We start from the raw sequence: 26,244 nt of genomic DNA on the forward strand, positions 1-26,244 counted from the left end.
GATCAATTGGAACTGTATCGCAGGCAAGGAGAACAATACTAAACAAGCCCTTAAAGACCAGGTTAGACTGAGTGCAGATGACATTTTTATTCATTCGCAGCCAGATTGCTTGGTAGTGTGTCCTCCCTGTGAAAAATGACACTCTGGCATCAAGCCACCAACTGCAAAACAACTTGGCTTGGAAGCTTCTGTATGTCTCAGCCCTGAGACTAGCTTCACAGAAGAAGATGTCAGATTACTAGCTTCTCAGACTAAGAATGATAAAACATATTCCTCCCTTAACGAGCATCTCCTCTCCTTCATTTAGAACAACAATAAGTTTTTTCCTAATACTTAGCTCTTCGGTAGAACCAGTGATGTTGCATAGTTCTCTCTAGTGAAAGCATTAGCTATGTGGCTAGGAATAATTGCATCCAGTAGCAATGTGTGTACAGGCCTTCCATTCTTAGCACTGTGTAGAGGGTTTGGAGCCTTTTAGCTCTCCTTTTCCCATTTCTTTCTTCAGGCCTCCTTTTGTGTTTCTAGGGTGATATTTTCAAAGGGATCTGAGTGATTTAGGAACACAACTGACTTTCATGGAGATTGGAACCATCACAACTCTGAAAGCTGCCATCTTGGCTCACACAGCCCAGACCGAATTGGAGATCAGCAGCACTAAACACCAGAGCCTCTACAGCTTGAGCTAAACAGCCAGGCTTTGTAGCTGAGAGCTGCAACATCCTTTATGGATGGGGCACAGAGGGTGCACATAACACACACTGGCCAGTGGATTACACTACTGATAGGAATCATTGCCCCTTGCCAAGACTGTCTTGATAGCCAGCTGCCAAGATCTGACCTCTGTAAGAGAGGGGCTGAAACAGAGAGAGGGGAGAAGATTTTTTCCTCTTAAGGTAAGTCTGCACTTGTAGCTGAGGGTGTGATTGCCAGATCACATAGATATACTTGCGCTAGCTCTCACTGAGCCAGTGCACTAATGTAGTAGCGTAGATGGGGTACCATGAGCAGTGGCAAGTGCCAGAACAGGCCAGCTGTGCTGAGCACAAACCCACCCATGGTACCTATGTATCACAGTTAACCCATGTCACCTCTGCTGCTGCCTGTGCTGCCTCGACTACACTACTATTTGTAGCATGCTAACTCAATGAGAACTAGCGTGAGTATGTGTACCAGAGCTGGGACCCACACCCCTAGCTCCAAGTGTAGACATAGCCTTAGAAGGATAATCATTTAACTCTTCATGCTGTAGGCTGCTGGGACACATTATATGAGTTAAGTAAGTGTCGTGCTGACTGACTGGTGAGAACTATAATGATATATAGCAGCTACCACTGGGCACCAGGAAAAATCAAAGGAAAATCCTGGAGATGGATTTTGTTGCCCACTAGAACTTGATTCTGACTCTGCCTACGACATTGGGAAGTGGGTATTTCAGTAATCAAATAACAGCTTCTTTCTGCGATAAGGCCATTATCTTTGTTTCCAGCTGTGATGCAGTGCGACATGCATAGTAGGGCTTGTCAGGATTCATCGTCAGTCCTATTTCAATGTTAATAAGTCCTTAATCAAGTCATCCAGGATGTCACATTCAACAGTGGATCATGAAATGCTTGAGAACTGGAATCATATGAGCATTATGCAATGGTAAGCGGTATCCACATCATATCTAAAGTCAGTGCTTGCCAAGAAAACATCCTTCACATTCTGAAACTAATCTATCCAAGCTTTCAGGATCAATCATAAATTGGCTGGCTACATACACTATTACTCTGTGACTATGGATAGTATAATATACACCATACACAGTCATTCATTCTCACATTGCTTATCTGTTACTTATTTTCTGTGCCTAATTAACTTTTGCTTTAAAATAATACTGCACAATGTTGGCCCAATCACTTTAAACCAAGGTTGGCACTTTAAATCCAGATAGAAATGAATTGAAACCTAAAACCAGTTGTCCTTATTCTAATCTATTTGTGATTCATAAGGAGCAAGGGGAGGTTCAAGCCAAGCAGCTGGTGGTGGAGAGAAATTGGAAGCTTTCCAGAGGGGCTAGGTTTGTGATCAGAACCTACAGCTCATAGTAATCTTCAGAAACGAAGGCACAGAAGAAAGTGCTGAAATTGTGGCTACAGGATTTGGATTTTGTAAGTCTTTTCCATTTGAAAAAGAGCAGAGGAAACTATAATGAGCCATGTTAAGTATTTTCTCCTGCTATTTGAACCAAATCCAAAACTGTGTCACCTCTTCTTATGAGTTTGTCTTTCTCTCTTTCTACATTACATTTATACATTGCATAATATAACCCTAAATACAGCGTATAGGTACATACATGTACTGTATTCTTGACGGATGTCAGTTCCTTCCAGGGCTGGTTAAAAAAAAAGGGGAGGGGATACTTGTTGGTGGAAAGCTTCAATTTATTGACATTAAAATCATTTTGATTCAACTCTAATGGAATCGGGGAGGGGAGCGGAATTTCAGGGGGGGGTGGTCTCTTTTTTCCCCACTGGAGATGAGCGACCAGGAGGAAAACCCCTCCACAAACTCTCCACATTTTTCACTTCAATTTCAAAAGTTGATTCAAATCAAAACGAAAACTTTTAATCTGTTGAAAAAATCAGAACATTTGCGTTGACTGAAAAGCCATGGCTCATTGGAAAAAATGTTAAGGAAAAATTGTCAATCAGCCCTAATGGAGACTGGAAGAATGAAACTATGGGCTATTATGAGGAGTCTTGTGTGTATGGGAGACAGAACTGTTATAGGATCTGGATCTAGTTTATGGAAATTACTCCTGCAAGAAAAAAGAATGATCATGGACCTCATCCTATTCAGAACCAAATGCAAGAACTCATTTCTTTGACTTAGCGTTACCTACAGAAGTTAAACACCCTCCCCCCTTAACTCGCCATTCAAGAATATATCCCTCCCCTGCCCTGAATTACTCAAGCTCTATATCTCTAGGAAGAATTAATTTTATTTCCATGTTTAAATATATGGCAGGTGCTCCTATATTTATGATAATGGGGGCTCCATAAAATTACATAGACAGACAGGTAGATGTTAAAGTTGCCTTGGTAATTTCAAGTCTGAATTTCCAAACTGTTCGTGGGTTTCATACTTTTAACCTAAAATTCCATCAATATGGTTCTTTCTTTGACATGTATCACAATGCAGAATTAGTGGGTTAGGGATGTTTAAATCAAAGAAGTGATTATGTATCTGGATGGATCATCCCTGTGTACTTTAAAATCTCTTAAGTAGATTTTATTTAATTCTTGTAACTGTTATCCTTTTCTAAAAAGAAGAAAAAAGCCCTTTTAAATATTTTTCATTAACATATATTAGTGTGTGTGTGTAACAGCTCTAAGTATGTTTTAATTTAATTTAGCTTTAACAGCAACATTTTTCCATGTTTAAATGCCAGTTTGTTATTAAGAAAATATTTCTTTAAGTTGAACTGGGTGATAGATACGTATCTATCACATCATGGTGAAACCGTGTTAAATAATGTTTTAATTGCAGTTTATTTTTAATTACCGTTCATTACACACGTTATTACATCTAAATTACCTACTTATGAAAAGAAGGGATTGTAAATGGAAATAGCTACAGACCCTTCACTACAGCATTGTTATTGGGACACTATCATTTGAAGTGCTTATTCTAAAAGTTTGACCTATTCTGGTTATTCCTAGCACTGCTCAACAATCTAGGCTCCACCCCTTATTAAACAAAATAACAGGAGTCTGAGCCAATCAGCAGACATGAGAGCAAAATAAAGTATGAAAAATGGTGATAAAGCAGCTCTTTGGCCAAGGAAGCAAGGATCCAGCAGGGGAGGAAGCTATAGCAAGGAGGGAACAAAGGCAGAGAAAATCCAAGTTAAACAAGAAATTGAAACCAATTATCTAAATTAAAAGAAGCAGAGGAGAGAGACTAGTTGCCTGAAGGGCACAGAGGGATACAACTAATGGGATACAGAGCTTTTCCCTATTAGCTCATCATTACAAGTCTGTCCCAGGTCAGTAGTTGTTACCATCTGATGACTGAGTGATGGCTCCGATGTGAAATGAGCAGGTAGGATCAGTCTACATCATTAATGGAACTGCTGTTGGCAGCAAAGAGGACAAAGCTAAATGGGCCACTGACCCCGTTTTCCCCTAGAGGTCAGGATTGAGGCACGTTTGAGACACGCCTGGGCAATACCCAAAGATATCAATTCCGCTCTTTTAAAATTTATTTTAAAAATAGAGCTGGTCAAAAAACTGGGAAGGGGGAGGAGGAATTGCAGAAATGTTCACAAAAATGTACACCCCCTTATTTTTTGTCAAAAAGGAGAAAAGCTGGGGGGGGCATCTGATAGAGTGAGTTTGACACAACTAGTGAGCAGATAAAGGAGACAGATGAGGGCTGGGGTCAGAAAGGCCAGGGTAAGATTTCTGCTGGCCCCTACACTCACTAGAGGACCAGTGGCAGAGCCCTGCCACTTCCTGACCCTGCCAGAGCTCTAATGGAAGGATTAACATGGTGATGGCCCCTTGGGCAGTACTTTGGAGTGGGAGCACTAAGGAGATGCCTACATGTTGAAGATGGTTGATCCAGCTTGAACTGTCATAGGCTCGAGGCCACATGAAGTAGTGCTTTGTACATACAGTATGTATAACTCCTGCTCTCTTCGGCTTTTATTTCTCCTCTTACACTGGTTTTACATCAGTATATCCATTGACTACTGTTTACATTGTAGCTCAAATCTGAGTCAGGTCCTTTCTGCTAAGTACCATCTTCTCTTCTCTTCACGAATTGTGTTTCAAAACCTTCTGCGCCAGATCTTACTTTGGTTTGCCAAAGTGATTGGTTGCTCCTGTAGCTTCCCACAAGTTGATATCTATGTCACAGAAATCAAGGTTTTTTCTTGATATCTCTGCCTCTATCTTTTGCTCATAAAACATTAGTTATACAACATTTGGTGTGACATTTTCATTGGTGCCTTCTCTGAAGCAGCTGTTTATAGTCCAGTGCAGTGGTGCTTTTATGTGAATTGCTTCATTTTCATTGTGCACCCTCTTTGCAAAATCTTGTGATTCATGAGGGTATCTTGCTTCTTCATATGTCAAATGACTTGATGAAATGTTGCCAATTCTTTGATATATCAGCAATAACTTCCCCATGTTTCAAAGTTTTGGAATAGTGTGGAGATCTCTGAAGCATCATAAGCATGACTTTTGGCTGACAGGTGATCTCAGTTGGCTGTAAACTTCTGCAAAAGGTTAGGGAAGATATCTACCAGACCCTGACTCATCCAGAGGACAGAGCACATAGTACCCAATCACTAGAAAGCTGGAGGAGACCCATAAGTTCTTTATGTCCCTAGATCAGTAGTTCTCAACAACTTCCATACTGTGACCCCAAGATACATGAGAAAATAAAGAAAATCTTCACTTTAGAGCAATATCCAGCAGCAGAACCATGGCTAAAGGTTTGTGCAAAGCCACTTGTGGAAATCTATATTTCCTGAAGTAATGGTCTATGAAATGGGTTCTCAACCCTCTGAAGCCTATTTATGACACACAAGGGAGGGTGGTTTGAGAACCCATGTCGTAGACCGTTAGCTATGGCATTATGGATTTCCACAAGTGGCTTTACACTTTGCATCTGCATGGTGCTGTTGGGTATTGCCTTAGAGTAAGATTACTTACTGTTCATGACTCTAAGTGATTTTCTAATCACCTATAATTTATTTTTATTGACTGCTTTTTGTCAACGATACATAGTCAGATCCTTCAGCCATTTTTGAGTTATTTCTGATCTAAAAAGTATTTTTAGTGCAAATATTTATCTGTTCATCAATAACTCAAAGCTAGTTGAAATCTGAAGTCACTGAAAAACATATTCACAATGGTTCTTAGAAGGGAAAGGTTTTCAGCCTAAAAGGAAAAAGTTATGACTAAGTGAAAACAGAGATTTATAATGGAAATTCTGTTGCACCATTAGCTGTAGCGCACACTACCTTGAATGCTATAGCATTGTCCAATTACTTCAGCTATGTGGCACAATGTATTTTATACACACTGACAAACATTAGGAAGTATACTATATTTCCTATAAGAAGATTGACTATGAATCCCCGAGTCTCTACTTTCATGTTGAAGGACATATACTTTAGGCACACAACTGGACATCTAATTTCCATGCACAATTATCGTGATACACACAAATCAGGTAACTACACATGCAAATACTTCTATTATTTCAGCCATTAGTGCATATAATGACCCCATTTGGCCATGAATAAGGCAGGCAATTATGTTTGCTTTTTGCATGTGCTATTGAATGCTTTTAATTGTATGAGAATCTGTCTGTCTGCTGGTTAGTCTTTGATGTGAGGTATAATAAATATCATGGAGCTTTAAAGGGCAGTATGAACATATTTGTCTGATGTGTATAGACAGAGTCAAGGGACCTTGCTTTTGCTCATGGTCCTGGCTGTGTGAAACATTCTTCATATGGATGCTATAATTACCATTACATTTATACCTGTGTTTCAGAATCATTATTGTTGTCTTTATGTATGCTTGTAAGTCCTTGTGGTAGCTCAGTGCCTCAGATCTACTTACGTTGGCTGCATCTTTTTTTTTATTTTTCTCATTTTGATATTGCCTTATTGCCTTCTGCCACACCACGTTCCCTCTCTGTCCCAGAAATGGGTCAAACAAGTTTAGAAGACTATAAATTGGGAGGATAGTCTCCTCCTAGCATCACTACCCTGCAATGCTGGATTGGGAAATTTTCCCTATAGGAGTTTGTCTTAATTAAAGGCTTCATTCTGTCTTGGCTACACAAACACAGGAGCCCCCATGCTGCTATCTGAAATTTACAATGTATTTTCTTTTTACTCAAAGATATTAAAGCAGAACAGAAGAAAGGATCAAAGGTACCATAATGTTTCTATAAACAAAAACAATATAGTTTGTTTTTCCTTGGGTCTAATTTATTCCAAACAAATCTTGTAGGCACATTAGGCTCAGATTTCATTATATTGACAAATCACCAGCTGGCAACAAAATCACATATGTTTGAGTAAGTAAAATAGATTAGAAGTTGAATGAGAGATTGGCAGATGATTCAAAGAATTGTATTGACTACTGTACAGTCTGTATCTATCTAGCTGTCTATGGATTTATATCATGCTTTCATCACTGAAGTATCTGATCAAGATGGGCCGAAGTCACCAAGTTGGGATCCACATTTGGATCTGAACTTTCAGAGATGTTTGAATCGGGAACTTAGACTGAGGCCCATCTCCAATACAGAGGGCATTATCCATGTTCTGTATGGACTGGTGAGAACTGCATCAGCTACAAAAATAATCCACAAATCCCCCTAAACTGGGATATTAGTTTGAGGTTTTGCTGCCTTTCAGTGAATTCACAGGAAAAGATATAATTCCCTGTAAGCTCAGCCAAAAACCTTCATTTTTGGTTTATTCATCAAGGGATGAATAATTCACTCCGAATTACTCAAACATAGGTGTAACTGCTATGATGACTGATATTTTTATGAGTCATATTTTTCCTCTATTCCCCGTATGCTCTTTGAGGGCAAAATCATGGTCCCTTTGAAAGCAATGTAGATTTGCAATGGACTTCAAGGCTCTTGCCTTGTCTTTTCGGTGTATTCTGAACCCAGCGGGTAATGAAACCTCAGAATACATTGATTTGTTTTTAAGGTCAATATACCTGTCTATCTCCCCTCCATTTTAGATTGAAACTGCAATAATGTCCTTGGTGTAGGGCATTTCTTGGGAAATAATGACCAGTTGGAATCTCCTTAAATTATCAACTCCTCCAGGCCCAGAAAATGTCCAGCCCCTCAGTCATTATTAAATTAAAAGACGAATGGTAAATGAACACCTTTGCATTTTTTTAAGGGTTCTATAAAGTCAAGGCTCAATCAGCATCTTTACTGGATGATTAATGGGAAAAGATTTCCCCAAGTCTGCACTTGAATTTCAAAGAGAATTGACTTTGGCCATGCTCATGTCCCTTTTGTGGTCGCTCTGCAAGAATGTTTGAGTGATCAAGTTTTACTTACCCAGATCCTCATGGAAAGGACATTTTAATCTCACAGATTTCTAATATGGGATGGAATACTGTTTGACACAATAGGGGACTAGAATCCCTCAAGCCCCTTGCCAGAGTCCTGGCCCAGAAACAAATATGAAGTAGACAAGGATCTGCCCTGACTGTTTGCAAACAGGAATGGGCATGCATGTGCAGTTGCTTAAATTCTGCCCCCTGCCAATGATTCCTACAGTAGCTTAATTAATGACTGATGTGCAATGATGTCAGGAACAAAATGTTTGGGGCTGAGGCAAGAAAAGGTTTCATTTTTTCTAAAACTCTTATCTGCTGCCTCTCCCTAAACTGCACCCTCTTCATGAAAGACTGAAATACTAATTGGCTTCTTCAGACTCTTTCGGGCTATAAATTATGCTGTCCAACCTGGGGACAGACTCCCTCCCCCATGTCCTTTCCTTAGGTGCTGAAAAGATCACCCACACTTTTGGGGGAGTAATAATGAAGTGAAGTGGCTCAATGAGCATTATATCTGTGCCCATCTTGGCTGATCACATGATGTTTTCCCCAGGACACAGGCAGTATACACAGTACTTTTTGCCCCATTCAAAATCATCTGCATGGGAAGATAAACTGGGAGTTAACAAGGGTCAGGTTTATGACAGAGAAGGAAGACCACTAATGACCATTATCTATCCCACAGGTTTAACTTCATTACTTTTGCATTAAATTCTTAATGCCCAAAGCAATAAGCAAACTGAGTCTGGTTGAACTGTAGTAACCTAATCTTCTTTCATTAAAAAAAAAAGATGGGAGAGCAGAGTCATTTGAAGTTGCCTTTATTTTATCTTTCTCTTCTCTCCCCTGCCCCCCGCCTGTATTAGCCATTAACTTGATGTCACTTTGTCTTTCTTGTATTGCAGTGCCTAACTCACTCAATCAGCATCTTTTTTTGTTTGTTTTGGTTAAGGTCAAAAGTGTAGTAATTGAAATTGTCTGGCTGACCAGGGCTTTATTTAATAAGGGTTTCTTCTGATCAGAGCAGAGTTTCGATATCTCATGCAGTAGAGGGTAGGCGGAAAGGGCTTGTTTCAGGCCTGGACATTCCCCTGTGCCCCAAATCAGACCCTGAACCCAAACTTTTTGAATTTCAGACTCTCCAAGAATGATGAGAGGGCAATTTGAAACCCCAAATTTGTACCTGCCCCTCCAGTTGTGGCCCCAGTGAATCAGATCCCAAGCTAGAAGGAACATATTTTCCAGTTCCTATTTGGATGTGGTCAAACTCTTGCAAAAACAGTTTTAAAATTCTCATGGCTAATAGATCTAATCCTGACTGTAGGCCTGATTCAGCCTTGATTTCAAATCTTTTAAACATGACCCAGATTAGATCCTAATCCAAACATCCCCACCTCAGCCGATCCCGAATTTAAAGGAATGTTGTTAACTGTTATGGCTCCAAATTAGTCCCACTGTATCTGCAAACAGTTCTAATCTAGTGAAAAAAGAAATGACATCGGAATATAATTAAATGAAATAAATAATTCAGAACAGCTGGGTTCAATATTTCCTTTCCTGTTTTTTTTTTTTAGCCTCCCACTGTTTCACCAAGAAAATAATAAAATAGCCTCTGCTCGTGTGTGACACTGAGATATTTTTAGAAAGAGCCATCCGGGCAGCAGAGGGAGCACAAGTTACAGAGCCTAACAAATGTTGTCTCCAGACCTGACAACCTCAGAAAGTTTTTGGCAAACAGTGACGCAAACAGCCCCTTGCTTTGCTGGCTTGGCCTCCAACAGAAGCAGGGGGAAAGAATCAGTGTTTGCTGGGAAGGGGTAACATTGCCTGATAGGGGAAGAAACATTATTTTACTGCTTCTGGGATATAGCTATCAAGGTGATAGGTGCCTTAGATAGAGAAGCAGATAGATAGAAGAAAATAATGTTATAAACAAAGGGGAGTTAAGTAATGAAAGTGAAAACCTAATGCAATATAAGATATTACCATAATCCAATATTATATGGCAACCTCCAAATGAGAATCCTGCACTTTGAGTAATAAGTAGAGTTGCCAATTTTGGCTGGGCATCTTCCTGAAGGTTTCCTGACATGACATAATCTTTAATTCAAGATTCATTTTTAATTCCTGGATATTCCAGGACAATCCTGGAGGATTGGCAACCCTGGTAATAAGTGCCCAAGGCTGGGCATTTATCTTATGATCTGTTCTCTGCTCTGAATTATCAGGGTTAGTGGATTCTTGGAATGTTAAAAATAAATAAAGTCCCTCTGCAATAACTTTTCTCTACTGACCGGACCAAAGGGGATTCTGTGATCAGTCCCTGATTCTGAGCTGGAGTGGGGAGCCGATATGCCAGTGATTTTCAGAGGCCATGAAAGTACAGCTGGAATCGGGTCCGTGGCTATCAGAATAAGGCTTGTTATTTAACTCTAAAGGTTGTCAGCCCTTTTAACAAGTCGTGTTGTCTCCCTGCTGACTTGTCTGCCTTTAACTTTTTGGTGTGACCCTTGTGCTGCCCCTTCCACCTGTGTTAGCCTCCTATTTCCCTGTTCCCCTATTGGCTGCTAACCCCTTCATGCCCTGTCTCCCAAATGAGAAACTATTTTCATAACATGAAGTAGCCATTTTGTGCAGCTCAGAATGCAGCTCAGGGAATGCAGTTTCAAACTGCTGTGCATGCCACACACAGGAAGGAGTTCAAGGTGGGACCAACCCTGGCAGTAAGGAGAGTCAGCCAATTAAAAGGTCTTTATTACATCTTTGGTACTTGCTAGTGAAGGGAGCAGAAAGGGACAAGAGAGAGCATGAGAAAGTGGCCATCAAAGCCTTTGGCTGTCTTTGTGGACTGGGGAAAGATCTGAAATCCATAAAGCCTGATCCTTTGAGGTGCTGGGCTCATCTTGTGAAGTGTGGGACCAGCAACCTCAGTGGGAAATGAATGGGCTCATCTCGACTCTGCATTGGGGCCTTTAAGGCCTATTGGCCACTCAAAATCAAACTCCTCCAACTGTTACATTTTAATTTAGTCTTGAGCAGAGTTTTGGCCTTGTCAAGCAAACACTTTCTCCACGGTATTTCATGTCCATGGAGAGGCTTCTGGTGGTGTACAACCCAGCTTTGGGCCTCATATTGTGTCATAAATAGTCTGTGTAAAACAGAAGCATCATTTTTGGTGAGCTAAGCGGCACTCTTGCTACAGAAGTTCAGCAGGAATATGCCCTCTCTAAGGTCCTGATCCAATGCCCATTGCTGTCAGTGGAAATGCTCCCACCAGGGGTGGCTCTAGGCATTTTGCCGTCCCAAGCACGGCAGGCAGGCTGCCTTCTGCGGCTTGCCTGCGGACGGTCCGCTGGTTCCGCGGCTTCGGTGGACCTCCCGCAGGCGTGTCTTCGGGAGGTCCTCCGAAACCGCGGGACCAGCAGACCCTCCACAGGCACGCCTGCAGGAGGTCCGCTGAAGCCGCGGGACCAGCGGACCCTCTGCAGGCAAGCCACCGAGGGCAGCCTGCCTGCCGCCCTCGTGGCGCCCGCAGAGCGCCTCCTGCGGCTTGCCGCCCCAAGCACGCGCTTGGCGTGCTGGGGCCTGAAGCCGCCCCTGGCTCCCACTGACTTCATTTGGAGTTGGCTTGAGTCTCAAACCAGTGAACTCCTTATTTATCACTAGAGCTGGGCTGGAAATGATTTTCCTGTTCCACTTCATCACGAAACCAAGACTTGCTGATGAAAAAATGGGTGTGCGTGTGTGAGAGAGAGAGAGAAAGAGCACATTCAGAACAGCCAACAAACCGATGCTTAGGACAATCCCATGGGAGAGGTTCAAGACCATGACTAGCCTGGATTCAGATTGGGCACTTGAATCTGGGTCTGCAGCATCTCAGGTGAGGACCCTAACCACTGAGTTATTGGCTATCCTGGGGCAGGTGTCTCTCTCAATGTTTTTTTGTCAAAAATGTCCTGACCAAACGTATTTAAGACCTGAATGAATAGGCTGTTACAGGAGCTCAGGTTGAAGATAAAGAGTGTTTGTAGCCATGCTGTAGCAATATTGGATCGGAACAGTGGAAAAGTCAATGAACTCCAGTGTAGTGAATGATGGTTGATGTGACAGCCTGCAAACTCAAATCTTGTTCAGATCAAGCATTTAATTACAACAGCTGTTTAGTAGATATCCTCTGAAGCCTCACCTACTGGGGCCTAGTGGACAGATGCTGTTTACCCTGCCACTCCATCTGTCACTTGAAAATAATCACTGAGTCTTTAAGTAGTACACCCTCCAGGACTGGCATGAAGATGTGGCTTATAAGAGGTTAAAAATAAAGGTCGAGATAGTCCAGTGGTCCAAGGGCAATTAGCAGTGGTTACCACATCGGGTTTACCACACTTTTCAGTAAAGACCATATAAAAGAGAGAGAATCATTACAAAGGGGTACTTATATTGCCCTCTGTAAAACACTCTTGTGCCAATGATACCCATCCCATGGTTCTTCATAGTCCTTGCATTGAAAGCTTTTCTTGAGTTTGAGTAAGACATTGCATTAAATCCTGACAAAGGAAGAATGTGGTTATTTGAGAGCACAGAGATAGAGGGCTGGATATCTTAGGAGTTTATTGACATGGGACATAGAGTGTTTCACTCACCAGCTACAATCCAGTGCATGTTGACAGTGAATGAACATTATTTCCCGATAGCTCCTCAGTGGCCTGTGTGAAATGAGAATTCATTGGTGTCTCTGTCTAGTTGCAAAGACCCTGTCCACTCTGGCTGGGGAAACCCTGCTGGTGATCACTGTGTTTGAAGCTAATTGTGGCTAGCAACGTTTCTCTTACTAGTGTGGATGGGAATTTTTCACTTTCCCTCACCCTCGAGACTCCTGTTATAAATCATAGCATCATAGAATATTAGGGTTGGAAGAGACCTCAGGAGGTCATCTAGTCCAATCCCCTGCTCAAAGCAGGACCAACCCCAACTAAATCATCCCAGCCAGCGCTTTGTCAAACCTGACCTCCAAGGATATTTTTAAGCCTTGCTAAGCCTTGACCATTGTAACACAGCAGGAGCGCTGCCAGCTTTTTTGGCGCCCTAGGCGGCGGAAGGTCCCGCCCCCGAAATACCGACGACGACCGGGACGGCCAAAGGGCCGTCCGCCACAGTTGCCGCCCCGCAAATGTTAGTGCCCCAGGCAACCTCCTAGGTCGTCTAATGGGTTGCGCCAGCCCTGTAACACAGTCAGTGCCTGAAAGCGAGGACTATTGTCAGATTTTTGTGAAATTCACCTCCCATTGCACTGGCAGTGTTGCTGCTCCACGACTGCTAGCCGTGATGAAAGCACTAGTGAAGATAGATTGCCGGCTGCCACTGATGCTTTATGCGCCACGTCAATGACCTTAGCTCTCAGAAGGGTTCGATGATACCATGCTTAATACTTGGTGGCAGCCTGCAGCTTATTTTCATAAAAGCTCCCAGTGTTACTAGTATCAGAGAAGCTGGACTCCATCACGACACAGTCTAACTGATATTCTCGTCTGCAGTCTCAGCAGAGAGACAAGGGTTGGCTGTTCCTCTCCTCTGTCTATGGGGTTTCTCCTAGTGAGAGTTGTACACTGAGGCTTAGTGGGGAGCATTGCTGGCACACACACTGAGCTGTAGAGGAAGAAAGGACTTTAGTCTCCATGCCTGTCAATCTTGTCCCAGGTTCTTTGCTTGGTGTCCTTTCTGGTTCCCTTGTTTTGACCCTATAATCTGCACTCCTCTACCTGTTTTTTTCATCTTTGTCCCCTGGAATCAGCTGATCCCCTGCTTTACTCAAAGTTTCCCAATTTTTTGTCAGAAAACTAAAAACCAGTTTTTTTAGGTTTTGGGCTTTTCAATGAAAAGTTTAAATTTTCGGCCTAAACGTTTGATGAAAACAAAAGATTTTCGGGGGGGGGGGAAGAAAGCCAAACCAAACCATTTCCAAACAGCTCTGCTCTCTCTTCTAATATCATCCCTACCATTCATTATAGTCTTTCAACCCACTTTGTTACAAAAAATCTGTTCCCCATCCTCTTATTATTAGAAGTAAAGTTTGCAATCTTCTTATTTCAAATTGATTTTATGGGACAGCCATTGCCATTGCCTTATTTACCTGTGATAAGTAACTATAACGGTAAAGTCACTGAAACATAACACTTTAAAAATCTGATTTGTGTTTCTGATCAGTTGCTTTCTTTGTGGTAAATGATACTGGCTATAAAGTTTGAGGCTGTCCATTTAGTATATCTTAGAGAAGTTAGAGGCTTTCCAAAGCTTTACTGAGGAAGAGATGAGGAAGGGGATCTCTTCTCAGCACATGGAGCAGGTCACTGCATATCTCTGGTTGCTACCTTGTCCTGTAGCTGACAAGATGCGAAAACTGGGCAGGGGTGGAGAGAGAAGGAAACTATACAAGAGCTGTGATCACCTTCACTTCTTTAGTGCCTTCTCAGGCACAGAATGGCGAATGCATGACTTGCTTAAGGTCATACAAGATAACTATGCAAAAGCCAGGGATAGAACCCAGGAATTCTAACTCATAGATTTAACCACAAGATCAACCTTCCTGTCATTCTCCGGAGTAACTATACTGTAATAGTGAAATACTTCATATTACATGCTCCAGAATACCTCTATATATTCACCCTAAAGAAAGGTTACTGTAAAATAGCCTCTTTGCATGATCCGTGGCACATCCTATCTTGTCTCTGTGGATCAGCAAAACCTTCAGTCCACATAACTAGCTCCCACTGATATTACTGGGAGGTCTGTACACCCATTGAGGACCCTATGTGCCTTCACAGGCAGGAGGTCTGAGTCAGTTCTCACCTGCATCACGTAAATCAGGAGTAACTCCACTCAATACAAGTGGGTCGAGTTACACCCACATAAAACCAGTGCAGTGCTATAGCTTTATATTTTTGGCCAAAACATGTTTTTATTCCTTGCAGCCCTGCACAGCCAATATAGCTGCAAAGAGCAAGTGAGCTTCATTCTGTTCAGCCTTAATATCCCATCAGCCAAACGCACAAGCCAAGTTCCGATTCCAGATTATTTACTGTTGTGGCTGGTGTCTAAAGCAGGAAGAAAACAGTTTGATCTGTTGGTCCTGGGTTGAGCTCCAGTGCTGGCAACAACACGCAACTTATTTTGACTTGCAAGCCGAATCAACTGATGGAAAAGAAATAATGCGGCTCAGAACTGCCATTCAGCTCACGTCCCCATTCTGTTTAACACACATCGGATTTACTTTGGATTTCTTTAGTCTTCACTTGACATTCCAACTGGTATTCTGACATGTCTGTCCGCTTCAGACTTTTGTCTCTCTCTGCTTTTTCAGCTTTTCATTTCCCACTTTTGTCTGATTTTTAAAATCCATGTTGGAGACACTTGTTGCCCTGCTCTCTGATCTGCCTTGAGCCTCTGCCAGGTGCTGCTGCCAATGGATAAAAAATGACTGAGTCACCCTTTTTAAAGCCTGCTATGAGTTTTGCATTTGCTTGTGGGGTGCCAAAGCCAAGGCCATCATGAACGAATCAAGTGACCACAAAAAAGGCCCCAAACACAAACACTGGAACATAACCTCAAAGCATACACTGGAGCTCAAGGAGGTGACAGCCAGCAGAGTGCATACCAAAGGGCCTCAAAGCATTACTCCAGCTCCGTCCTTGATTAACCACATCAGAGGCAAACACCTCACAGCACCAGATTGGGAGGTGGAAAAAAGGTAGCAATGACCAACAGACCATTCTACTTCCTCCAGGAATGAATTTGTCAGAGCAGAGCTCCAGAAACCAGCAGATAAAAATGAAACATAGGATTACTGAACTGTGCAAGCTAGAGTCAAACAAAGCAGCTGTGAATACAAGGGAAAAAAGGATAGAAGACTTAACTTGTGAAAACAACACCACCTCCAAAGCCCTCTTGGTGACTTTTGGAACCATAATGGAAGGAGCAAAGTACCATAACTGTCTCTCTGCAGGACAGGCTATTTAAATAGCTAACTCTTTTCTAACACAGCTTTATCTGTAGATCTTTATGGGTCATATGATACCTTCACCCCATGAGCAGCACTCCCATTGACATTCATGCTATAAAGCAAGGCACCATGAGAATCTCCAGGACTGAATTTCTTTCAAATGAAGCCATGTTTGAATGTTTTTTGTGCATTATTTTTTTTCACACTTAGGCCTGGTCTACGCTAATCAGTTAGGTTGACCCAGCTACATTGCTCAAGGGTGTGAAAAATCCACACCCCCGAGTGACATAGTTAAGACATCCTAACCCCTAGTGTAGGCAGCACTAGGTCAATGGAGGAATTCTGTTGAACTAGCTACCACCTCTTAGGGAGATGGATTACATATGCCAGTGGGAGAACCCCTCATGTCAGTATAGGTAGTGTCTACACTGACCGGCTACAGTGGCACTGCTGCACCACTGCAGCTGTGATGTTGTAGCATTTTAAGTGTAGACATAGCCTAAGTCATGTTTTCAAGCCTAAACAACATTAAAGCAGGAGGAACAAGATGGTGACTGAATTGTTGCCACCTTTCTCCTTCATCTTCCTGATGGAGTTGCTTAGAATGTGAGAGGGAGTCTGCCCTCCCTTGGGACTTAAATTCTCCGTGAGGAGAATTTATACACCATGTCTCAGTGGAGATCAGGGGAACCCACCCAGTTTTCATATTGGCCCTAATTCTGCACAATAACGTTAATGGAAGCTTTGCCATTTGACTTCAGATGGATCAAAATCAGGCTTGTTGTGTGTCATTGAGAGGCACAGGGGTATTCCAGTAGACTAATCTGTCCCTGCCAGGCACCATCTTCAGTCATTTTGTTGAGTTAGGGTTTGTGTCAGGGCGAGAAGATGGCTGGGGTGAAATATACTCCAGTCACCTGCAAAGGAGGTGAATGCATTTGTGTCTCTTCAAATACTGTCCTCCATTCAGACCAAAAAAGGCCTCATAGAAAGAACCTCATAGGAGCTTTTTCTTTCTTTCATCCCAATGCAAAAGTAAGACAGGCTCCTATTTGCATTGTCTCCATTTTGTTTGTGTAATTAATGTATGTGGGTCCCCCCCTCCCATCCACTCTTCCGAGGTAAAAAATGACCTTGTCAAAACTTAGATTACAAAATCTTAGTTACTAAGCAATGGGGAGGGCCCCGCTGGGATGGCATCCCGGCTCCTGAAATGGTATGTATAGTAAAAACTAATAAAAATGGTGTCAGAGGCTCACCGGCTTCTAAGTCCCCTGCTGTGTGACCCCCTGATCCCAATTTATTAGCTGAACCCAGGGAAGCAGACAAACCACTCTGGCTCCAGACTGTAGACTCCCAGTGAGAAATAATGCAAGCTCCAGAGCAGCGGCTCCAGAGAGGGGGGGACAGAAAGAAAGCCCTTAAAGAAGTTGAAAGGGGGTTGGGGGGGATAATCAGTGACAGGAGCCATCTGAGGAGAGAAGGAAAACTTGCTCGTAGGTGTCTCGATAGTCAGTACCTTGACATTCAGATGCTTTGAGCATATGGGTGGTGGGAGGAAGCTTGCTGTAAGGAGGCAGCAAGCCAAAGTTATTTGCTTTCATGTGCTAGCAGCATGCTTCTATTTGAGATCACCTTGTGTTAGTGACATCCATGGCTAGGATTTAGCAGCTGGGGGCGGCAGATGGAGCGGCAAAGAATTTCCCCTATGGGTCAGAGGAACCATACATCTCTCCCCCTCCTCTGCCCCTCACTACAAGAATTTTTCATTTAAGGCCCTAAAGGGGGATGCAGCTTAATGTGTTATTTTTAACCCCCCTGGATTTCTTCTGCCTCTACATGCTGCTAATAATTAAAGCACATTGCACAAGGGGAGTGTGCTTTAACTTGAGCTGCTAAAGTGATGCTGATGAAGGAGGAGGAGGATGTTTTGGTTTGGTTAGCAGAGGTTTTACTTGGGTTTGGCTAAGAGCAGCTCCCTTTGTCGCCTCCCTCCCAAACTTGATTAGCGGCTCCACTCTCTTTAATAGTGTCTGTCTATCTCACCTATCTAATCTATCTGCATTTGCCCAACTAGGAGGAGAAGCCTTGCAATAACTCTCCTTGTTAATGCCAACCATAACACTCAGCATGCTTTGGCCTCTTCAGGGCAACGTTACTGGGAGAAGGACGAGAATTCTTTTTTAAAAGTATCATCAACCCAGCTCTAATAGACTACAGTGAAAACAACTAACTTAGAAAGGTGACATGAACATCTCAATCGCTAGGGAGGCAGAGAGCAACAGATCAGGAAAGTCCCATTCCGTTCTTTAGGCACACGTGTAATCTGCTGTTTGAAAATATATTACAGGCCTCTTTGTACACAACATATACTAGGGTTCCCTCTCGCTCAGTGGTGTTGAAATAAAATCAGCTCTGCTTAGAGGGCAAAATAAGAGGCCTGATCTTTAGCCTTGGCTCAGTACTCTATGTGCCACTCTATTGGGGCAGAAGAAGGGCTTAAAGTTGCCCTCATGGGACAGCTGGGGATATTTTCCTGCCATCGTGGTGTAAAACCAGCCTGGATGTTATTGCTGGTCAGGAATTGGTTGGTTGGTTGGTTTTCTTCTTGCTTGTGAAAAAAAAATGGAGGGGCAGATTTAGTTTTTGGTTTTGCTGAAAAACTGAAAAATTCCACTTCTTCTGAACCCCAAAACTAAAATATGTCAATTTTCCACAATTAATATCTGGAAATGTTCTGTTTAAAACTTAAAACATTTTTGTTTTCAGTTGCCAAAAACTGAAAAAAAAATGTTAATAAAAGCTGGTTTTTTCTGCCTGAAAATGTCTGCTTTGTCAAAAAGGCCATTTAGGGTCAAAGAGTGGCTTAGAACCACCTTTTTCTCTCACCCTCTTAGCTGTGCTCGGCATGGGTTGAGCACAGCTGGGAATTAAGCCTAAGGTTCTTCCGGCATACTCAGTTCACTACAGAAATCAGCTTGTGCTTTTCTGCTTTTTCACCAACAAAAGAGAGGCTGCAGCCTGGACTTGGCCGAGGTTTTTTATGATCAAAGCAGAGTGGAGATAAAAATGCAGTTTTGCCCTCTGCAGCTAGATCAGCTCTGCCGCACTAAAAGTGGTGATGTGTCTTTGTCACTTAACCAAGTACATGTGATTCTTTCAAAAGAAACATAAGGGAAGATACAGAGCCAAAGGGGAAGCTGAGCCGTGCCAGGAATGGGAGCACCGCTGGAGCTGCTACGCCTACAGTATTATGCATTCCTGTGCACTGGGAACTGTGAAGTTAGATGCTCCCTTTGCTACATCTTTAAATAAATGCAGCCAGTGCTGCCCCATGCTGATGTAAACAGGAGGGAGACCCACGCCCCTGATGCACTCTGGGCTTCTTAGCACTCTGTTGTGCACTGGCAGCCAAATTAAGACTGCCGTCAGCATGCTTGGAAGGGAAGGGCTCTGTCTGCCATTGCACACCCACCTAGTGGCCATCATAATGGAGCCCACTGTATAATCAGTAGCAAGCGTCTATATCAGTGGTGGGCAAACTACAGCCCATGGGCCACGTCCGGCCCATGGGACTGTCCTGCCCGGCCCCCGAGCTCCTGGCCTGGGAGGCTAGCTCCTCCCCTGCTGTTCTCCCTCCTCCACCGCCTCAGCTTGCTCCGCCACAATGCTCTGGGCAGCGGGGCTGTGAGCTCCTGGGGCAGCGCAGCTGTAGGGCCCGGCCTGACGTGGTCTCTTTGCTGCGTGGTGGTGGTGGCAGCATGGCCCGGCTCCAGCTGAGTGGCATGGCTGTAGCGCCACCAGCCACTGGTGCTCCAGGCAGCGCAGTAAGGGGGTCGGGGGTGGGGAGTGGATAGGGGTCGGGGCAGTGGGGGGGGGGGGAACCGGGGTTGAATGAGTGCAGTCAGGAAGGGTGGGGTTGGATGGGGCGGCAGGGGGAAGTCAGGGACAGGGGTTCCAGGGGCAGTCAGGGAACAGAGAGAAGGGGTGGTTGGATGGGGCAGGGTCCCAGGGGCGGCGTCAGGGACCAGGGGGGATTGGACGGGGCAGGAGTCTTGCGAGGGTGGGGGAGACAGATAGGAGGTGGGGGCTGGGCCATGATCCCCTCCCCTAACCGGCCCTCCATACAATTTACAAAACCTGATGCAGCCCTCAGGCCAAGAAGTTTGCCTGCCCGTGGTCTATATTCACACAGTCCATTGCTCATTGAAGCTGAATGATTGTTAAGAGCACATGCTTCCTACAGTTACTCCTTAGTACTGACTTCTCTTGAACCTGTGGCCAGGAGCATGGACAACATACACCCTTTGAAAGTTTCCCATGCAAACTGAAAGCCCTGGCCAGCTTGTTTTAGCTATCATTTTTCTCGTGATAAGCTGAAATTCTGCAACCTGCTGGACGATTTTTATCTTGACTTCACGGGCTGCCTTTTTGAGGTGGGGTGAAAAAGGTTTCACTTTAACAGCTTAGGAAATGCCTTGCCTGAAGTCATGGGAGAGCAAGAGAGAAAGTGATGACCTGGCTCCCGTGCCCATATACACAGCCCCAAGATGGAAACGTAAAACATGACCTACCTGCACCCTGAAGGTTGAGACACCAGAGACAAAGAAGAAGAGCACTTAGTTTATGATGTTTTAAAAATCTCATTATTTTGGGGGGGGCCTGATGTAGGTTTTGAACACTTGCAGTTGGCAAGCCTAAAAACCTTAGATCAGAACACCACAGTACCACAGCCTGGGCAAAATCCTGGATCTGGGTTCTTCAGAGCAGTTATTTTGTGTATTCAAAATGTCAGTGGGTGCCAACAACGGCTTCATATGGGAATCAAGTGCAGAGGAATACCACAGAGATCTGCACTGCATATGTGAGGTCAGGATCCCGGCTTTTGTACATCTTGGGCCAGACTCTGATCTCAGTCACATGCTGGACTAACTCCATTGTCAGTGGTGCTGTCAGTGGAGTTACTTGGAATTGCCACTCATAACGGATCAGTTTGGCTCCATGAGTATAGTTTCATTATTATTAAGGTATGTGGGCATGGATTCCCCATATATTAAAACATAGTGAGCTAGGCCTTTGCCCACTTGTACATAGGGCTGCCCAGAGGGGGGGGGCAAGAGGGGTGATTTCCCCCGGGCCCTGCAGGGGCCCCCACGAGAGTTTTTCGGGGACCCTGGGGTGGGGTCCTTCACTCGCTCCGGGGGCCCCGGAAAACTCTCGTGGGGCCCGGGCCACCGGAGCTTCTTCCGCTTCGGGTCGTCATTGGTAATTCGGCGGCGGGGGGGTCCTTCCGGCACTTCAGCAGCGGATCCTGGGGTGGGTCTTTGGCGGCAATCCCCGCTGCCGAAGACCCCAGGCCCCCTGAATCCTCTGGGCGGCCCTGCTTGTACAATGGGGTAGGAAATGGAAGGGTGCAAAGAGCTGACCCCTTAGGTGCAGAATCCATCCACATTTGCAGTTCTTGCTTTTGCTCTGAACGCTGAGGCTGCTCCCTGCTTGTCGTGCTTGGGTTCAAGCCACCCAAATGGAGTGAGGAGGAGGTAAGACCATGGCCCTGACTCCTTTCTGCACTGGCCAGCCTGAGGAATCTGCACCATGGAATATTGGAAGTTGGCCGGTTCAGCGCAGAATGAATGCTGCCCTGGTACAGAGTGATGCCGTATGTACTGTTTTGGGGCATGATGGGGAATTTGGAGAGCCATTGCACAGAGACTCCTGATGGGCTGCTGCAGTTCAACACTTCTGCCTATGTGGGGAAGTAACAAGCTGCCACAATATGTCTTCTTTCTCTTCTTCTTCTATTATGTTGTAAAGTGGGGCCAGTGCTCCAAGTTACAATAAATGAATCTAAGATTGACCCTGGCATAAAAGTGCATTTACTGTGAGTTCATATTGGTTATGTGAGCCTGGAAATCAACAAATACAATTCTGGTCTCTTTTCCTCCAAAAACTTTATGGACACATGTTCTGTTTCAAAACACTCAGGAGAGGTTGGCACTTTTTGTCAATTGCAACCACAGAAGCACCATGGCAATTTATATCTATTAAGCCAGTTTGGAGCATTATATTTAGGGCCTTCTTAAAATGCAGGAATTTTACTGTTCTGAACCACATTCTGGCTAGAAATAGACACAGGTCTCCAGGGTGCACAGGAAATGGCTTAGTGTGGTTCAGAACAGTAAAATTCCCAACTTTGCTTAGTCCTTTCCCAGTCATGTCAGTTAGCATTAACTATCCCATTTACATAGACCTGACTTCCATGCTAGCCGGCTGATAATTATTATGATGCAGTAACAGGGTCCCTTTGTGCAACCTGTCCAAATTCATGAAGGAGGTCAGTGACAGACCCAGGGATTGACCCAAGATTCTCACTAGAGTTGAGCAAGTTTTCCCATCCCACAAAAAAAAAAAAAAAGGATTTTTAAAATATTTCCCATTTGGAAGTGGGATAAAAAGTTGAAATCTCAAGAAAAATTCACGAACTCAAAATCTGAAGAATTATTTTGGTTTGGGTCAATGAAATGTTTTGTTCCGATCATTTCAAAATGTTTAATTTCTCTTTAGACCTTTTATTCTTTTTTCATAAATCCTTTTTTATGTCTAAATTTCATAACATTTCTAAAGGAGAAGTCATTTTGACTCAAAAAATCCCCAAATTTTCCTGTGCAAATTGGGACATTTTGACAATTTTTCAAAACCTTTTTTTCCAAAAAAAATTTGCAATTCAAGAGATTTGGTGAAACTGACCCAAACTATTTTTGTTTCCACTAATGGCCATTTTTCAGCCAAAAATGGTTTGTCAAAAGGTTCCCTGATCAGCTCTTTTTCTGAGTCCTAGTACATTTTCCCCTATTCAGCAGGGCAACCAGGGCACACAGTGGAATTAGGGATAGAACCCAGCCCTTCTGATACTCTGCCCAAAGAGACCACACTGCCGCTCTGTAATGCTAGCCCAGAATGCAAAACATGTGGAGTAAAACATATTCTACATTGGTCGAACAGCTCTTTCTTCTACATAACAAGGTCCCACTTAACTGATTCTCTACAGGACAGTTACTTTTATGGATTCTTAGAGCTCTTACTATGTGTATAATGCCAGAAAGAGAGATTATACAGGTATAGAGCAAATGGTGGTTATAAAAAGGCTGAAGGTGAAAATCTAATGATCAGCGTATCTAGCCTTGGATCTGTAAATAATGGTACCATGTTTATTCCCTCCAGGACCATTTAATGGCTTGTCAAAAAGATTTTTCTTGGCAACCTGGGAGAGAAATTAGCTGAGTGTGAACGGCATAAGTTCTCTTCTCCCACTCCAAACCTTGGCCATGGGGGTGTGGGAGCAATAGGGGCAACCTGTGTTTTCAAATCAACTGTTCCTTTTCAGGAGGGGGGTGACTGTCATTTGAAAAAGCAGATGGTTTGTATGGTCTGTGTATAGGTGGAAAATACAAGGAGTCACCATCTTGCAGCAAACTCTTGAGAGAGAGAGAGAGAAATAACAGGCTTCCCATGTGCTAGAAAGAAAAACAATGCATTTGTTATTGTCTCTAAGTGAAACTAATATGTCACTCATCATTACACAATGACTCCAGTAAACAGCACTTGTAGAAAGGAAAAAAAATTACCCAAAGTCTAAACAATATGTAGCGGAGAACTGATTTATATACATGGCTTGGCCTCAAATAATTGCAGTGTTTGCTTCTAATGAAAAATTTCTGAGAACTTTCATGATTTTGTTTCTTTTTTAAGCAGCTCCCCTAGGCATTTAGTGGTTCAAGCTTCACAATCAGATTCAAATCCTGATGTGGTTGATTCTGCCTTTTGTCTTTCCAAGGGAAATATGCTGGGCCAAATTCTTCCCTGGTGGGCACCAAAGATTGATTTATATTTCCATGGAGCTCACTGCCATAGTATCTTAGCATGTCCCCAACACTTAACCTCAGAATACCATGTCAATTAGGAAAATATTATCCAAGTTTCACAAACGGGAGAGACCAAGGGGAGACACAGGTGAATTGACTTGCCCAAGGCCACATAGGAAGTCTGTGGCAGAGCCAAAAAGAGACTCTCACATTTCCAGGCTCACACTGCTGTGCCTTATCCACAAAACCATTTGGTCCACTTAGTTCAGCACAATTTTGGGAGTGGGCACTTTAAAAATATAACAGCTGTGTACATGCTGATCTGCATGAACAGTGAAGGGCACTTTTTGTAGAAGCAGGAACTTGACATTTTTTGTCAAATTTTCACCTTTCCCCACACTGCTGTGCTGTGTACTGTTTGGTTATTTCTTTCACACCCCAGAATCAACTGCATTTCACTGTTGCTGTTTTCTGTGGGCCAACTCCTATGATGCAACTGAACTGCAGGTTGTGTGTGCCAAGGTGGTGTAAAGTTCACCTTTGTATCCTCTGGATCCTGGAGGGTTTTTTGAAAGCAGCTTTTAAGAGCAGACTTGGGGCAACATTCTTAGGATATTAATGTCAGGGGTTCATTTTAAAATTAAAATCTGCCAAGTTAGACCAAGGAAAAGGGGAAATCTCTTGATAAACAACCTGATGTTAATTTAACCTGCTATTTTATATATAAAATAAAACACTGGGCTTCTTTTGTCACTGGTTTACACCCCATGCTGTCCTATTGCCTTCAGCTGGCTAGCCCATGGGGGTAGATCAGTGAAAAATGTGGGCCATTGCACACACGCAGTCCCATGTAAGGAGGTTTTGTAAGTGATGAGCTGGTGGCCCCACACAGGATGGGATTAGCATAGGGCAGTCCTCACATTCTCAACTCTCCCATGGTATCCACTTCAGTGGGAGACATGCTGATATATTGTCACTGATGCTTGTTGTCTTTGCATACTATTTTGTGTACTTCATTTAACAGAAGGGGAAAACAAGTCTACCCAGATTCAGGTGTTGAACTGGGCTGGGGCACAATGGTTTGAGACATCAGTTGGGCTGAGCTGGTACTCAGTGGTACACAATGCCAGTCAGATCAGCTTGATGCATAGCTGTATGCCATTCCAGCATTGCTCTGGTGCCTCTGCAGAAATTTAAGCTTTCTATTTAAATAAGTAATTTTCTAGCCACTTTGGGTGCAAAGCCAGCCTTCTATGTGTGAACGCATGTAGCGTTGACACCTTGAGACTGCAGACAGATGAGCAATAGCTCCAAAAGATGTAAACTGCCCCATTCATCTCACTGGGGTGTTAACTCTGAAGCCAGAGCCAGACTTATTCATAGAGCTCCATAGGCATGTGTGAGTTGCGTAACATATAAAAGACATGATCCCTGACCCTAGCAGCTTCCAATGATGAAAATATAAATGGGTGACATTGTATGGCCTGTATTATGCAGAAGGTCAAACTAGGTGATTATAAATGGTCCCTTCTGGCTGTAAAATCTATTAATAATTGAAAATGTCAACAATGTTTACTACTTCAGTGCTGATCATATCAGCTACTGTAGGATTGTGGGCAGAGCTTGGCATTCTGGGTGGAGGTTGAGTAGATGATGGTGATTGATTATTATTAGTAGTAGTTATTTGTATTCTAGTAGCACCCGCAATGAGCTAAGTGTTTCCATACATACAGGACGACATAATCCCTGTCCTGAAAAGTAGCCCCACATATTTCCAGTCTGCCTCCTGCTCAGAGCAAATAATACAAAAGCCGCTCTCATCCACAACTCCAGTTAACAACAGAAGTCCCAATAATTAAGCATTATCTCCAGAGGAGTTAACTTGCCAATGCCAACAAGACAACGATCGTTTAACTAGGATATCCTGTCCTCCATTTCATAAGCATCAGATTCATTGCCAAAGACTAAATAAAATTAAGAACAGCACTAAGTGCCATTCTATTTGTGTCCCTTTCACAGTCTGCCTATAATATATTTACTCCACCACCCTACCAAAGTGTGGTTATGATCAGAAAGATCATTTTCCATTAGTGATTTCTTTCCAGATCAAAACTGGTAAGTTTACATATTGAGGCAAGTTTTCTTTCCCTGGCAAACTTAACCGTGGTTCCTGAAAAAACATGCTGTTTTGTACATTATCATCTCTCTCTTCCCCCCTCCACCTCAGTAAAGCTTCAGGACCCAGAAATAAGCTGGCAATTCTGCCAGTAACACATGGAATGGCACA

General features: G+C 43.3%; 1 long non-coding RNA gene across 2 annotated transcripts in view; it reads left to right on the plus strand.

Annotated features, from left to right (window-relative positions):
- The window catches only part of LOC120381280, a 210,881-nt gene that overhangs the window by 178,844 nt on the left and 5,793 nt on the right, over positions 1 to 26,244 (plus strand). Inside the window, exon 1 of one of the 2 annotated variants that reach the window (XR_005588004.1) lies at positions 2,080 to 2,150. The exons of the other annotated variant lie outside the window; for it this stretch is intronic. This is a non-coding gene — a long non-coding RNA (uncharacterized LOC120381280). Of the gene's footprint in view, positions 1 to 2,079; positions 2,151 to 26,244 lie in introns of those variants that run through there. 2 annotated transcript variants of the gene reach the window in all.

Source organism: Mauremys reevesii, linkage group 13 (assembly GCF_016161935.1).
Source record: "Mauremys reevesii isolate NIE-2019 linkage group 13, ASM1616193v1, whole genome shotgun sequence".
In the NCBI taxonomy this organism is placed as follows: Eukaryota; Metazoa; Chordata; order Testudines; family Geoemydidae; genus Mauremys; species Mauremys reevesii.